This window comes from Cryptomeria japonica, chromosome 10, assembly GCF_030272615.1.
Source record: "Cryptomeria japonica chromosome 10, Sugi_1.0, whole genome shotgun sequence".
Taxonomy (NCBI): Eukaryota; Viridiplantae; Streptophyta; class Pinopsida; order Cupressales; family Cupressaceae; genus Cryptomeria; species Cryptomeria japonica.
Genome location: NC_081414.1, coordinates 815472644 through 815487197, shown reverse-complemented (window position 1 = coordinate 815487197; position 14554 = coordinate 815472644).

Genomic DNA, 14554 nt, shown 5'->3' with positions numbered 1-14554 from the left:
ACTCTTTAAAGAGTTATCCTCCCCTATGGGTCAATATATTGGTCCCTATTTGAGGAGGACTAGGGTTCTAGCACCTTGGTCCCCCTCAATGGGGCCCATTTTTCAAGAGAGGGATGCAACCTATCTCTCCAAGGGGAAATGAATTTGGTGGCTCTATGTGAATGTTAGAGGTCAGCCTAATTGTATTCACACTCAATAAATCAACCATTCAAGCATTGAATCATTAAGGCTAAAGTGGAAACTGAGAAAGGATTGAAGATTAAATGTTTGAGGTCAGATCTTGGTGGAGAATTCACATCCAATTAGTTTAATAACTTTTGTGAGAAGCATGGTGTAAGAAGACAATTTTCTTCTCCCTAGACACCTCAGCAAAATGGAGTTGCGGAAAGAAACAACATAACTATCTTGGATGCTGCTAGAACTATGATGATGGAAGCTAGTCTACCTCATATCTACTGGGGAGAAGCAGTGAGCACAACAGTTTATACATTCAACAGAGTACATATCAAAGGAGAAATCGATAAGACACCTTATGAATTATGGTTTGTCAATACACCTATAGTTAAATATTTCAGAATTTTTGGTAGTAAATGTTATATCAGGAGAGATGATATCATTGGAAAATTTTATCCTAGATGTCATGAAGGCGTATTTCTTGGTTATTCTAATGAAAGAAAAGAATATAGATGTTATAACAAGAGATTGTAGAAAATTGTGGAGAGTACTAGTGTCAAAGTAGATGAGCTGAACAAAAGTCAAATTAGAGTTTATGAGAAGGAACAAATAGTGGAAATAATTATATCTGAATAGGTAGCACCTTTACCAGAACAAAATGTTGAACCAATTACTCTAGTAGTATCAGAGAATTATATAGTAACTGAAGAACAAGGAAGAGGAATAGAGAGTCAGATGACTCCTAGGTATGTGAGATTAAATCATTTAGAAGATCAGATCATTGGGGATAAGAGAAATTGAGTGATGACAAGAAGAAGATAGGAAACTAATGAGGTATGTTTAATTTCACAAGTTGAACCGGTATCAATAATTGAGGCATGTAAATATGAATATTGGTTGAAAGCTATGGAAGAAGAATTAGATCATATTGAAGAAAATAATACATGGATTTTGGTTCCCTGACCTAAAAATAAAATGTTATTGGAACTAAATGGATTTTTAGAAATAAATTGAATGAGGATGGTCAAGTTATAAGGAATAAGGCTAGATTGGTTTGGAAAGGATATTCTCAAAAGGAAGAAATTGATTATGGAGAGACATTTTCACCTGTATCTAGGATTGAAGCTGTAAGAATATTTCTTGCCTATGTTGCTTATAAAAACTACAAGGTTTATCAAATGGATGTTAAATGTGCATTTTTGAATGGGGATCTCAATGAGGAAGTTTATATTGAGCAACTTGATGGTTTTTCACAATCAGATGATACAAACATGGTTACCAAATTAAGGAAAGCTTTATATGGATTTTAACAAGCACCTAGACTTTGGTATGCAAGGTTGGATAAATATCTTTTGAAGCTTGGTTTTACAAAGGGTAGTGTTGATAGTAATTTATATTATAAGATCACTTATGAGGATATAATGATTATTGAAGTATTTGTCGATATTATTTTGTGAGATGAAGATAAGTTATGCATAGAATTTTCTAAGAATTTGTAGAAAGAAATTGAGATGTCTATGATTGGGGAGATGAAATTTTTCTTAGGTTTGTAGATTACTCAGACTGACAAAGGTATTTTTATCTATCAAACTAAGTATGCTAAGGAATTGTTGAATAAATTTGGTATGGGATATTCTAAACCGGTAAGTACTCCGATGGTTACAAGTGAGAAATTGAAAAGAAAAGATGTTTCTGCATTGGTAAATCCTACAAGATACAAATCTATGAATGGAGGTCTTCTTTATTTGAGTCTGACTAGGCTTGACATTATGAATGTTGTGTGTATTGTTTCAAGATTTCAGAGTGATCCTAGAGAGAATCATGAGATTGCAGTGAAAAGGATTTTTAAATACTTACAAGTTACATCAGAATATGGTTTGTTGTACCCTAAGGTAGATAACTTTACTTTATGTGCATATATAGATGTTGATTGGGCTAGAGATGTTGATGACTGGAAAAGTACTTCTGGTGAAGCTTTCTTTCTTGGAAAGAAGTTGATTCATGGATCAAGAAGAAACAATCATGTACTTCTTTATCTACTACTAAAGCTGAGTATGTTGTTGTTGCTACTAACTGAACATAGGTTTTATGGATGAAGAAAATTTTGAAGGATATAAAGGTGGATTGTGATGCACCAATAGTTATTCACTATGATAACTTTGCTACTATTGATATATCAAAGAATCCAGTATTTTATCTAAGATAAAGCACATATCTCTCAAGTACAACTTTTTGAAGGAAAAGGTGGAATCAAATGAAGTTAGACTGGTTTATGTGAACACTGAAGAGTAGATTATAGATATTTTCACTAAACCTTTGCCCAAGAAATCATTTGAGTACCTAAGAGACAGATTAGGAGTTCTTGTCCCTCTCGTAGAGACTTGATTGATATGGATTGGCATAAGTCTGGTATGCATTATCAGAGATACTATTCATTATGGTACTGATGTGGGGATGCTATTGCTCAGGGGGAGTAGTCAGCTTTGTGATTCAGTAGTTTATGTTTTTTTTTTGATATTTTTGGTAGATTTTTGGCATTGATGTCAAAGGGGGAGTTATATTGAATCACAAAGCTGACTACTCCCCCTGAGCATCCTATTTTCTTAGAAGCTTGGTTTTTGGTTTCGGTGAGGGTTTCACCTGCAGAGATTTTGATGAAGATCTTTGATGAATTGCATAAGTAGTGTTGGTGCAGCTTCTCGTGGAGTTTTAGGATGCTATTGGTGATCATGTTTGAGACTTGGAGGATCTAGATTGTTGTTGTAGCATGTGAACCTATGGTGGGTCCTGTTTGATCTAGGTTATGGACCAACTTTAATGTAACGTGTGGATTGGACCTCTCGATGTGTTTCCAGGATGCCTTATATGTTGGGTATTATTTGTTTGGTCTAAGGCCAACATGGTTTGTAATTATGTAATTGGTTTATTATTTGGTGGCTGACCTAATTGTTTATGGTTGAGGGTTTGTATATATAGATGTAAGTTCTCCTTGTAGATCATATGATATGAATGGGAATAGGAATGTAATGTGTGAATAATGTAATATCATTCAAGTAGAGGATTTGGTTGATCATTGAAGATCAAATTGGGTTTATGTAAGAGGATTTCATCCTCCTGTATTGAGCTTAATCGGAACTATACTTAGGCATAGCATATGCTATCTTTTGTAGTTCAACACTTCTCCAGATTATAGTCTGGATTTCTATGTAGTGAATGAGGCTCCTTTTGTGATGAGCAGTGTGCTCTAGGTTGTTGGTCTTCCTACAAGTGTAGGACCCTCAATTATAATTCACATACTTACTACAGAAGTATTATCTGACTGTGGGTAGGCTTCCCACTATGGTTTTTTCTTTTACTGGGTTGTCCATGTATAAATCTTGGTTTCATATGGATGGTATTTATTCTATGATTATTGTTTATGCTTAATTTTTTTAACTTCTATTCTGGTATTAATGTTTTGGGTTCTAGTATTAAATTTTTAATTTCTAATGGTTCTAGTAATCTGTGACAATTGATTCACCCCCCCCTCTTTGTTGTCTTCCAGTTATTTGAATTGTCTAACAAAAGTGAGTGGGCAAAGGCTATTTGAGTTAAGAATAAGAAAAATTTGAAGTTCTTCTATACCAATGAGAAGGAACAAGAAAACAAGTCTAAAGAAAAAAATGGCAGAGTAAGTGAAGAACACAGAGGTATCAAACTAGCAGAGGTAGAACCTGGAAAAGTGTGGTCAAGAGTCAATTGAATCCAACAGGTAGAGGGAGAGAAGTTTTAGTAGAGTAAGAATATGAAAAAAGGAATTGTTGCAGGGTGTGTGGAGTTTTCACATACTTGTAAGATTGAACCCGTTAGTGCAGAGTATTAAAGGGTTGAAAAAATTCATTTGCAACAGGGAATTTATTTATGTATTTGAATATTCATATTGTTTTCACTAAGTAGGTTCTTAGTGTAGGGGTTATAGCGCGTTTAGGTTGTATCTTATAAATTGTTCAGGGGTTGGTGTTCCTTTGAGTCAGTGCTCATAAATGAGGGGTTGGTGCTCCTTGGGTTAGTTCCCTAAAATTGTAATCGGATCATTTTCATTGTGAGGTTGGATTAGAGCAAAAGGTCTCCAACTTCTATTCTCACTGAGGTTTTTCCCACATTGGTTTTTCCTCGTATATCTAGTGTTATATTGATTCTATAGAAAATCTTTTTACACACTTAGTTTGCATTGTTTGGTTAACTGGTTAGCACTCTGTTTGTTTTATATCATACCGGTATATCCCTTATTAGGAAAGAAGTGTTTAAATCACTGATTCACCCCTCTCTCTCAGTGATCCATTGTGTCCAATAGGTTAAAGTGAGCAAGAAAGTCCATGTGAGACATATACCACTGATCATCAAATTGGCAAGCACTTTTTGTGATGAATGTTTAAGAAGTAAGAAGACTAAGGTAACCTTCGAGACAAAAGAATATAATACCTCAAGACCCTTAAAACTTGTGCATATAGATTTATGTGGTCCAACTAGGACAAGAGCTTTAGCTAGTGAAAGATATTTCATGATGTTCATTGATTATTTCTTAAGAATGACATGGGTTACTTTCCGACATGAAAAATCACAAGCATATGAGGTTCAAAATATTTCAGAAGATGGTTGAGAGGGAAAGTGGATGCAAGATGAAGTGTTTGAGATCTGATTGGGGTGGTGAGTTTACATCAAATGAGTTTGTAGACTACTGTGAGAGACATGGAATTAGAAGACAATATTCAGCCCCAAGAACATCACAACAAAATAGAGTTGTAGAAAGGAAAAACTAGAATGTCAAGGAGATGGCAAGAACTATGTTGAATGAGGTAAACATATCGAATATGTACTAGAAGAAATCAGTACATACTGATATATATATGTGTGTGTGTGTGTGTGTGTGTATGTGTGTGTGTGTGTGAATGGAAGCCATCAGTTAAATATTTCAAAGTTTTTAGAAGTAAAAGCTTAATCAAGAGAGATGAAGATAGTTTAGGTGGTTTTGATTCTAGGAGTGATGAAGGCATCTTCTTAGGTTACTCTACTCATAGAAAAGACTACAAATTCTACAATAAAAGACTTAGAAGAGTCATTGAAAGTGTGCATGCAAGAGCTGATGAAGATTTGCATAAAGGCAAACAAGCACAAGAAAACTGGTATGATGATTCATGTGATGAATATGAAGTTTAGTCAGAAAATGAACTGAGAGAAGCACCCAACAAAACCCCTAATAGTTTTTTTTTAAAAATCACCCAAAAGAGTAGATTATAGGTAATAAAAATGATGGTGTACAGACCAGAAGATGACTTTCCTAGAGCAATGAGCAATTAAACTTCTGCATCATGATTGAAATGAAACCTAAGACATTCAATGAGGCCAACAAAATTCATAAATACATGGATGCTATGGAAGAAGAACTACAATAGATTGAAAAGAACAAGACTTGGGAATTAGTTCCTACACCAGTAGATAATAATGTTATTGGTACTAAATGGGTCTACTAGAACAAGATGAATAAAGAAGGTAAGATTGTCAGGCATAAAGAAAGGTTAGTGTGCAAAGGGTTTTCTCAAGTAAAATGAATTAATTTTGAAAAAACATTTGCACTGATTTCAAGACTTGAGGATATTAGAACATGTTAGAATTCTTTGTTTTCAAAGGATACAAGGCATATCAAATGAATGTCAAGTCTGCCTTCTTGAATGGTAATTTGGAAGAAGAAGTCTACATAAAACAACAAGAAGGTTTTCTACTGCATCATGATGAAACTTTTGTATGCCAATTGAAGAAAGCATTATATGGTTTCAAGTAGGCTCTAAGAGAATTCTATTCAAGGTTTGATACATATCTTAAGGAGAAAAGTTTTAGAAAGGGAAGTGCAGATAGAAATTTGTACATAAAAGCAAATGGAAATCACTTGATTATTGTTGTTGTATATGTGGATGATATAATATTTGGAGGCAACAATGATATCTTGTTTAAAGAGTTTTTTATCAGATGCAATCAGAGTTTGAGATGTCAATGCTTGGAGAGTTGTCATATTTTCTTAGTTTACAAATTTCACAAAAAGATAAAGAAATAATTATCTCTCAAACTAAGTTTGCCAAAGATATGCTGAAGAAGTTTTGGATGGAAGACAACAAACCTATAAGTACTCCCATGGTGACCAGATGCAAATTGAACAAGGTTGATGAGTCACCGAAAGTGGATTAGACCCTGTATAAATCCATCATTGGTAGTCTCTTATACCTTACTGCCTTAAGACCAGATATAGTAAAGGGAGTATGTATGGTGGCAAGATTTCAAGATGCACCTAAACAGTCACATGAAAATGCAGTTAGAAGAATCTTTAGATACCAACAAGGAAAACTTAATTATGTCTTATGGTATCCAAAGCAAGGAGGTTTCACTTTACAAGCCTACACTGATGTTGATTGGGTAGGCTGCATTGATGACCAGAAAAGAACATGTGGTGGAGCATCCTTTTTAGGTGACCAGTTAGTTTCATGGCACAATAAGAAGCTGGATTTAGTCTCCTTATCTACTGTTGAGGTAGAATATATTGTTGTTCCTACATGTTATTCTCGGGTATTATGGATGAAAAAGATCCTCAAGGACATTTAGATAGAAATATTTGACCCTATTTCAATCGAATGTGATAACTCAAGTGCAATCAACATTTCAAAGAATTTGGTTATGCACTAAATGACAAAGCACATTACCATCAAACACCACTTTCTCAGAGAGAAGGTTGCAGAGAAAGAAGTGAAGGTAGAATATGTTCCTACAAGTGAACAAGTTGTTGATATCTTCAAAAAACCTCTAATGGTAAACACATTTGAATATCTAAGACACATGTTACAAGTTTTCTTATTAGCTTTATGGACTTAAATGTGTATGGAGATCTCTAGTTTAGGGGGAGTTCATAGCCATACATTTTTTACTCTTGGACCATATGTTGAATATCTAAGACACATGTTACAAGTTTTCTTATTAGCTTTATGGACTTAAATGTGTATGGAGATCTCTAGTTTAGGGGGAGTTCATAGCCATACATTTTTTACTCGGACCATATGTTGGACACTGGGGGAGATCAAATGTTTGTATGGCAGTAGCTGCTAGTTTAATTCTTTGGGAAGTTGTTTATTCAATTTGTTTATCTACCAAATTTGCCATCAGCTTGACCAAAAGAGTAACTTCATAGGGGGAGAACTTGATCCTCATTTGTGAGTTTTATATTTGTCTATTCAATTTTTCTATCTACAAAAGTCACAAATGGCCTACTGGGAGACAAGGTAGAGTGGATTGGCCTATCGATAATTGGTGTCTAAGCCCTATGTAATTTTTTCAAAGGGGGAGAAAGAACGCAGTTGGTGATAGTGCATATTGTGAGTTTGGGTTGTGGAGGTTAACCCGATAATATGTGTGTTGCCATCAATGCCAAAGGGGGATATTATTAGCATTGTATTCTCATTGATGTCAACTAGTATGCAAGATATTGTTACTAGCATTGGAGATTATTGGCATGTTGATTTCACTCAGTAAGTATGTCAAATGGTAAGAAAGCATACTCGATAAGTAAGTGCAGACCGTGGTCCGATATAACATGACCTAACTGGTAGAACAAAGAAGTGCACGATATGAAGGTTAACCAATTAGTGTATATTAGTAGCATGTTCATTCAGCGACCAATTTTGAACCAACACAATTAAGTGACTTGGATGCTAACAAAGATGTCACATGGACTCTAGGTGGTGAACATGCAGTGGTAGGTGAATGGTGTGTCAGTGAGGTATTTTCCGACTAGGTTGTTATTAAATGTTGACTTAAATGGTGTGTCAGTGAGGTATTTGTAGAGAAAGAAACAATTAGATCATTTATTGCGATCAACAAAATCAAGACTGATGAATAGAATCCAATTTGCTAAATATAGTAAATGTTTATAAGAAGAATAAAAAGAGGATAGTTCTTTTTGCTAAACTATTCTAGGTTGTCGATTCCAAAAGAGATCTGATTTGATATGGATCTAGCTCGATGAAGAAAACCCTAAGCATGTGAAATTTGAGTTTTTTTTTTGGCGGGAAAGCATAGATATAAATATGCAAATAAAAAACTTAAGAATGTAGAGAGAGGATGCTGAATGAGAGATTTATGATAAAGTGAATCTTTGTAAGGTGAGAGTTGATTAGTCAGAGTGTGAGAGAAAAATATTGAAGCTACTGAGTGTTGGAGAAGAACCGATAAGATATGTGTAATCAGCAAGGGTTGAGGTTATCGGTAAATAGTTGCAGAGGTTAACAATTTATTAAACCGATAGTGTTTGAACTAGTAAGATAACAGTAGAGAGTGAAGGGGAGCAGAGTGAGTTTTAGAGAAGATCTGACAAGTGTTTATCATTGTATTTATTTTATATCTGATTGTCTTTCACTGAGTTGGTGCTTAAAGCAGGGGTTGGTGCTCCTTGAGTTGGTGCTCAGAATAGAATAGGGGATGGTGCTCCTTTGGGTGAGTGCCCGTAAATTTCTAGGGGTTGGTGTTCCTTGGGTTGGTTCCATAAATATTGTAAAATAGTTATTTCATTATGAGTCTAAATTGGAGCAATACATCTCTAGTAGCATTTCTCACAGAGGTTTTTCCCACATTGAGTTTTCCTCTTATATATAGTGCTATGTGATTTTCTCTTGTGTGTAGTTTCTTATTAGTGTTTCCATTATCCTATCAGTTTCACACATTTTTTGAAATTGTTTATAATCATTAACTCACCCCCCCCTCTCAGTGATATCTTGTGTTCTACACTATTGTTGTGACTGCTAGACCTGACTATTGTTGTTGTAATTGAACTTGATGAATCCATGTTTTGGTTTATACTTCAAAAAATATTTTTGAGCACTTTCATTCTTATCAACTGGAGCCAAATAAGGAGTTTGTTCAGATTGACTCACTTGAAGCTAATAGTTGTAATGTACTGCACATAACTGCATAGAGAAAGTAAACTCATAAAAGAGAATCTTATCCATAATATATTTTTAAAAATTAGAAATCAAAAATTATTTAAACATATTGATTAGGCATAAAATAAGAAACTCGAGAATACAAATACTTATATCTACCAATAAAATCAGTCACTTTTTCTTTAACAACTTTCTTACAATGCATCAAATCAGTGAAATTAATATTAGGAGAAATATTATTGTTGTTGTCATTGAACTTGATGAATCCCTTGTTTGGTTTAAACTTCACAAAAGCTTGTTGAGCACTTTCATTCTTATCAACTGGAACCAAAGAAGGAGTTTGTTCAGATTGACACACTTGAAGCTGATAGTTGTAAAGTAATGCACACAACTACGTAAAGGAAGTAAACTCATAAAAGAGAAGCTTATCCATAATATATTTTTAAAAATTAAAAATTAAAATTCTTTAAACATCTTGATTAGGCACAAGATAAGAAACTCGAGAATACAAATACAAATCTACCAATAAAATCAGTCACTTTTTCTGTAACAACTTGCTTAGAATGCATCAAATCAGTCAAAGTAATCTTAGGAGCAATATAATTATGAAATTTTTGAATGAAATCATTAGCCAATTATTGAAATTATGTAATTGAATTAGGAAGCAAATAAAAATACCATTACAGAGATTTATCTCTAAATTTTTGTAGTAAACAATTTAGTCAAAAGTCTCTCATCATAAGCAATATCACTACAGAAAGTTTGAAATGTTTTCACATGAGTCATGGGACCACCTTTTCCATTATAAAGCTCCACCACATGTTTATGGGGAAAAACATGAATAATATCATTAGATAATGGGCTCAGTACATAAAATGTGGGAACCTTAAACTTCGATTTGTTCATGGAAGCTATCTGTTGTTTCAATGATGACACGGTTTGAGCTAGGATATTAGTGGTTGCTTCGGTGGATGGATTTAAATTAGACATTTTGGATTGGTATGGAGGAGTAATATTGTTGAATGAAGGAGAAGGTTGAAAATAAGGGGTTGGGATATTATGATATTTACGTATAGGAGATGATTGGGTGACAAATGGAAGACTCGTTGAAGGAGGGATAAAAGTATTTTGATTAGCAATTTTGCCCCCTTGACTAACATGTGTAGGAATAATACTTTGTGTCGAATCATCTATTATGTTAGATGTGAAATTGGGCACACTAGTCATAGAAGTAGTCATAGGAATATAATGATTAACTTCACTAGGAGGTTGAGTGTAACTAAGGGATTCAACAAAAAAATTTAGAGGTATAATATTAGTTTCAACAGTATGAGCAAGACCACACAACATGAAAATTATTTTAAATATTTCAATTAATAAAATAGCCTCACTTTCCAGGTATTTTTTACTCATCCATTATTGAAGATTTTTAAATTCATTGTCAATCTTCTCCTATTGGTCAACATTAACCCTAGTTAGCGATTCACCCTCATCATGAGAATTATATAAAGAATGGGGATGATAACATCAAATCTTGAAATAGAAGAGCCACCCACATTCTCATGAAACCATTTATTTAGATTAGGCTCCACATCCTTAGTAATTAAATCTTAGGAAGCCTTAATTATCCAACTTCTTCTCATGGGAATATTATGGGTATGACTAATGGTAGTAAAAGTGATGCACAAAAGGAGGGAAATTTGAATTTGAACTAGAAAATAATGATTAAAAAATACAAAATTTTATAAAAAGCATTGATTAACCAATTAATTGAGCAATTTGATTTGTGAACAGATAAATGCATCTAGATCATAACATAACATTCATAAAGGTCAGATCTGAAAATTAATTTAAAAAATTATGCAATCTACCTAGTGAATTTTTGAATTATAAGTTAGGGTTTTTGTAAATTCAACCACTAAATTTATGTAATTAAATTTGAAAATGAGATCTAGATGGGAAAATTTAAATTTAAATTAAACAAATAATCAGATATAAAATAATAAATCCAAGTAAGACAATCCACAAGCTCAATTTTAGAATTAAAAATTAGGGTTTTTGTGAATTTAACCTCTAAATTTTTTAAATTCAATGAAAAATTAAACTTGCAAATAAAAATTTGAATTTGAAATTTCATAAGAACTCAAATCTAAGAACATAAATCAAAATTACAAGTGTAAGGAATTTGGTTCACAAAAATGTAATGCTGAAAAATTAGAGTTTCCACAATTAGATGTATGAAAATTGCTAATTTTTACTTAGGGGCCATTATATTAAAAGAGGGAAGTAAACCCAATGGATCTAACCACAAACTAGCAAGGATAAGGGTTGGGAATTCCATTAGATTTATTGGATTGGATTTCCCTCTTTTAAGTTGAATTGTGAAAATGCTTAAAATTAGGGTTAAAGTGCTAGAATTGATGTAAAAATGAATAAACAGTAAGCTACACTCATCAGATCGAGACACAAACTTGGATTTGAGGATTATAAGAGGATTCACACATGTTCCTAGAAGGAGCTCCTGATTTTTTAGGAGTATAGTGACGGTGTTAGATAGTTCAAATAACCGAAAGGCAACTAAGAGGGGGGTGGTGAATCAATTGTCACAGATTACTCAAACCTTAAGTAATTAAAAATTTAATACCAGAACCCAAAACATTAATAATGAAATGCTTAAACCAAATACTAGAATAATATTTAAACCAATTAAGCATAAACAATAATCATAGAATAAATACTATCCTCATGACACCAAGATATATATGTGGAAAACCTAGTAAAGGGGAAAACCATGGTGAGAAGCCTACCCATAGCCAGATAACACTTCTACAATAAGTATGTGAATTACAATTGAGGGGCCTACACTTAGAGGAAGGCCAACAACCTAGAGGGAACTGCTCATCACAAAAGGAGTCTCACTGACAACATAGAAATCCAGACTACAATCCAAAGAAGAGGTTGAACTGCAAAGATAATATCTCCTATGCCTGAGTACAGTTCCATTTAAGCTTAATACCAAAGGACTAAATCCTCTTACATAAACCCAACTTGATCTCCAATGATCAACCAAATCCTTTTCTTGAATAATATTACATTATTCATACATTACATATCCATATCCCATTCCCATGATGATCTACAATGAGATCTTACATCTATATATACAAACCCTCAACCATAAATAAATCAGGTCAAACACTAGACAATAAACCAATTACATAATTATAAAACATGTCGGCCTTATACCAAACAAACAATATTCAAGACATAAGACATCCTAGAAATGTATTGAGAAGTCCAATCCATATGCTTCATTAAATTGGTCCATAACTTAGATCAACTGGGACAAAATATAGGTCCATACGCTAAAGCAATGATCTACATCCGCCAAGTCTAAAACATGATCACTAGAAATATCTTGAAACTACACCATAAGCTGCACCAACATCACTTATGCATATCATCAAAGATCTTCATCAAAAGCTATGCCATCCGATCACTAGACCGAAACCAACTAACTAAATATAAACATGAGTATCATGAATAAGCCAAATTTGTAACCAAATCATACCGGAGCCTACTAGATCATGTCGGATACAAACCAACAAGAAACTACTCAAGCTACCGAGACCAAAAGGGTGTCGGTAAACTATCCAAACAACTAGTGTTGACATGAATGACAAAATTGATAGTTTTGATACTTAATATAAGTACAGATCCAATAGCCAACAAGATGGGGGGGGGGTGTGGGGGTGAATCATACAAACTTAATCTTCCATAAATACTTTAGATTCAACATTGTTAACATATATTTCAGTAATATAACCAAAACTGTCAAACATACAAACTCAAAAGCATATAAACATCATAAACCTCATAACACCATATTTAACGTGGAAACCCAAATAGGGAAAAACCACTGTGGGATTTTGGACCCACTAATAAATATACTCTTCTAGAGTATGCTCGGTTAAAAGAAAATCCTATTAAAGATTACAAACACATTGCTAGATGTGACCCGGTTAAGGGATTTCCCTCAGATCTGTTAGGATATTCACCTTGTTAGAAGTGACCTTGTTAAAGGATTTCAAACACTCAATCAGAATGTCGCCTTGCTAGAGGGTTTTACAAATAAGACTGTTAAGTCCACTCGGTTAAGAGAGTTTTTTGTCATCACAAAATAACAGTAATAAAAATCTATCTGCAACTTCACATCTAAAATGCTAAAGAGGATTCTTATTTGTTTAATACAATCTAGACATAGAACTAATCTTGTCTATTTGTTGGACTTCTATACTCTGTTATTCTAACAGGTCTTCAAGCTTCTATGCCCAGTAATCACTAAGTAGCATCCCTATGCATACACTTGCCCGCATGCATTGTTTATCAACAGTTTCTTATTTATAAACAATTAAGTAACCGCTTAATCTCCTTGATCACATTTCCCATGATCAATCATAGCGATCAGATCTTCGATCTTGTCTAGGTTCAATGCATCTTTCAATCTGAAAATGTTTTACCCCACCTTGGAACTTGCATATTAGTCTTGGAACTTGTGCTAGGGTACTGTGGTTCAATCTGAGTTGTAGATCTTCATGCCGACTTTTCATTGCCTTAGATTCATTAACAAACTTCATTCATGACTCACCAATCATTGATTAGTTCCAGCTCATTGGCTTCCTTCATTAAATACCGCATGCAAACATTTAATGCATTATGTTATAGCTTGGTTACAACTCGGTAACAACTCGGTGAATACTAATGTTCACTCGGTAGACATTCCGCCTTCATTAACCGATAGCAATATCCTTAGGGTTTACCGACTAGGTTCCTTAGGGTTTACCTACTAGGTTCTTTTCTTGATAACATAGTATAGTATTAACCTTTACATTTTACAACATATGTATGATGTTAAAACAATCTAAACATCATGATCTCATCATTGTCTGACTCAGTACTAGTTGCCCATTGAATACCTTATTCATCCCCTTATTCATCATATTCTTTCCTGTGTCTTTTACCGACATCTTTATAATCTTCATGTCATACTTCTCAAGATATGGCAACATCATACTGGAATTAGAAAATCAATTTCTTGACATCAATGACAAAATAATAATATCAAGACAGTAGACATCTTTAATCAGTTATATCCATAATCCTCAACAACCTTCTCAATATCCTTATGAAATCCCAACAATCTTTCATTCTCTATTATAATGCAATATTGCCAACAAAAATATCAATGCAACACATAATTAATTCCTCCAAATGGCCAACAATCTCCCCCTTTGGCATTGATGGGAACATTAGATGTGAAAAACATCTAAGTAGCAAGAAATGCCAAACAAGTCTCCCCTAATGGAAGACAACCAACAATCTCCCACACAAAGATGTAGCAATGATGTTCTAAAATAAAGACC